The sequence below is a fragment of the Rattus norvegicus genome, chromosome 1 (assembly GCF_021556685.1).
Source record: "Rattus norvegicus strain SHRSP/BbbUtx chromosome 1, alternate assembly SHRSP_T2T, whole genome shotgun sequence".
In the NCBI taxonomy this organism is placed as follows: domain Eukaryota; kingdom Metazoa; phylum Chordata; class Mammalia; order Rodentia; family Muridae; genus Rattus; species Rattus norvegicus.
Genome location: NC_141534.1, coordinates 68,603,803 through 68,606,630, shown reverse-complemented (window position 1 = coordinate 68,606,630; position 2,828 = coordinate 68,603,803). Strand labels below are relative to the sequence as shown.

At 45.7% G+C, this 2,828-nt stretch overlaps 1 pseudogene; it reads right to left on the bottom strand.

Annotated features, from left to right (window-relative positions):
- Nucleotides 1–1,698: 1,698 nt before the first annotated feature.
- On the bottom strand, nucleotides 1,699–2,469 carry Tpi1-ps1 (triosephosphate isomerase 1, pseudogene 1; annotated as a pseudogene).
- Nucleotides 2,470–2,828: the final 359 nt, after the last annotated feature.

Here is a 2,828-nt window from a genome sequence, read left to right as displayed (position 1 = left end):
AAATGATCACTTTCTGAGATGTGTGGCTGATAAGCTCCATCTAGATGTGTGGGCTCTTGCAATGCATGGTTTCCTAGACCTATGGAAGTGGAATTGATTAACAGGTGGATTTTTTTTAATTTTTTTTATTAACTTGAGTATTTCTTATTTACATTTCGAGTGTTATTCCCTTTCCCGGTTTCCGGGCCAACATCCCCCTAACCCCTACCCCTCCCCTTCTGTATGGGTGTTCCCCTCCCCATCCTCCCCCCATTACTGCCCTCCTCCCAACAATCACGTTCACTGATGGTTCAGTCTTAGCAGGACCAAGGGCTTCCCCTTCCACTGGTGCTCTTACTAGGCTATTCATTGCTACCTATGAGGTCAGAGTCCAGGGTCAGTCCATGTACAGTCTTTGGGTAGTGGTTTAGTCCCTGGAAGCTCTAGTTGCTTGGCATTGTTGTTCACATGGGGTCTTGAGCCCCTTCAAGCTCTTCCAGTTCTTTCTCTAACAGATGGATTTATATACATTAGTTCTTCTAGCGGGGCATGGAAGAACGGTAGGATTACCCTCATGCTTGAAGTTGTAAGCATCGCTGGAAAACTTAACTCTCAACTGTAAGTATGCATGACAAAGTAAGACTAACAGAAAAGCAACCCCAGTGCTCTTTTAAGTCTGCTTCTTGTCACACATTCTTATAAACCTATGACTAAGGACAACAACTAGAGAGAAGTTGCAATGTAGGAATAATTTCTTTTATACTATGTGGAAATGTCACCTGTCAATAAAAAGCTGATTGTCTATTAACAAAAGGCAGGAAGAAGAAGGTGGAAGTTCTGGTAGAGAGACTGTAACTCTGGGATAGAGTCCAGGACATGAGGATTCCTCCCACATTCAAAGGAAGTCAGACGTATGAAACTGAGGAGGCATAATCAGCCATGTGGCAGATAGAGTAGTATAAATAGGTTAATTGAGTTATGAGCTAGTTGGAGAACAAGTCTAGCTTGTGGTCATAAGCATTATAAATAAATATTAAGCCTCTGAGTCCTTATTCTGGAAGTGGGGCATAGGCGGAAAAGCCCACAGTTGCATTGTAATCAATGAGTAACATTATCAGATATGTATTTCTTTTTTTCTTTTTCTTCTTTTTTAAGGCCCAGGTGTTTATTTCCCTTACATGTAGGATGGTTCATAAACACAAAACAAGGGCTTCAGCACTGTGGAGGAGGGAATATCCCAGGCCTCTTGAAGTAAGAGGATCTTGGCCTTAATGTAGACTGAAATTCAGACCCGAAGGCGCTGAACTTTTGCATCACACATCCAGTAGGACTTGAGAGTGAAGCTAGAGCCAAGGCCATCTAAGTGACAAGCCAAAGTGACAGGAAGCCTACTTCCTGTTGGCCAGCCATGAGTTTCATCCCAAACCAATGGAAGGCGTTTTCACTCGTTAGGGCCCAAAGGGACAGCCAGTTCTACTCCTTCCCCTCCTCAGGAAGCCATCTTGGTGACATGTTTGATTTTAACCATTGTAAGTGGTAAAGGGATTGGCCTAGTCCCAACTATTGTGGGGAGGTAAGAGGCTCAGGAAGGTACAGTATGGATTAGGCCACAAGATGGGGTAGATGATGTCATCAGAAGCATGTGACTGGCGGGGGCAATTACTAAACTTCTGGGCAACCAAGTCCAGGCTACGCAGGAAGTTATGGGGATGAGCATGTTCATTGTTTGGCATTGATGATGTCCATGGATTCAGACTTGAGAGACGCACAGCCCACGAGGAAGCCATCCACATCAGGCTGGCTTGCCAGCTCTTTGCAAGTTGCTCCAGTCACAGAACCTCCATAAATGATCCGAGTGTCCTGAGCCACCCCATCAGAGACATTGGATTTCAGCCATCCCCAGAGCTTCTTATGCACTTCCTGGGCCTGTTGAGGGGTTGCAGTCTTGCCAGTCCCAATGGCCCATACAGGTTCATAGGCGAGGACCACTTTGGACCAGCCCTTCACATTATCTACGATGACTTTGGTTTGCTCGAAAACAACCTTCTCAAGAGATGCCAGCTTCCCTTTCGTCTAACTTCTCCCCGATGCAGGCGATCACTCCGAGTCCCTCTGATAGGGCATGGTTCACTTTCTGCCCAGTCAACTCGTCTGATTCCCCAAAGACCTGTCTTCTTTCTGAGTGCCCCAGCGCTACCCAGGTGGCTCCTAAGTCTTTGATCATGCCAGGGCTGATTTCCCCAGTGAGGACCCCATTGGTCACTTTGTAGCAGTTCTATGCAGCCACAGCAATTTTGGGATCCAGCTTCTGCCTTCGATGTAGGCGATTTGAGGCGCACAAACCACCTCTGTGTCGGCCCGCATATTGGCTGCGTTCATATTGGTGCAGATGAGTTCTCTCAGGCTCTTCTTCCTCCCGTTCATCTTCCAGTCGCTCCGGACGAAGAACTTGCTGGAAGGCCCCATTGCACTAAGCTCAAGTCTCTGAAGGTCAGTACCAGACATGCATTTCTAGGAGGGATTTTCTCCATCCAGTGCATGTAATTTTTGCCACTTTCCAGTTATTTAGAGTATTTGAGGATAATACATGGTAATAATTAATACTGTCTATTTCCTTATAAATGTTTTCAGCTGAGTTAATTTAATAATTTCTGACTAAGGTTTGTGATTTGAATGAGAAATGTCTTCCCATACGGTCCAGTGTTTACATACTTGGCTTCAATGGCTGGTGGTGTGTGTGGAGATTTGGGAAGTGCATGTGTGCTGGAGGAAGTAGATCGCTGGCGGTGAGCTTTGAGTGAAAAGTCTTGCACCACTTCCAGTTCACTTTCTGTTTCTTGTTCCACTTT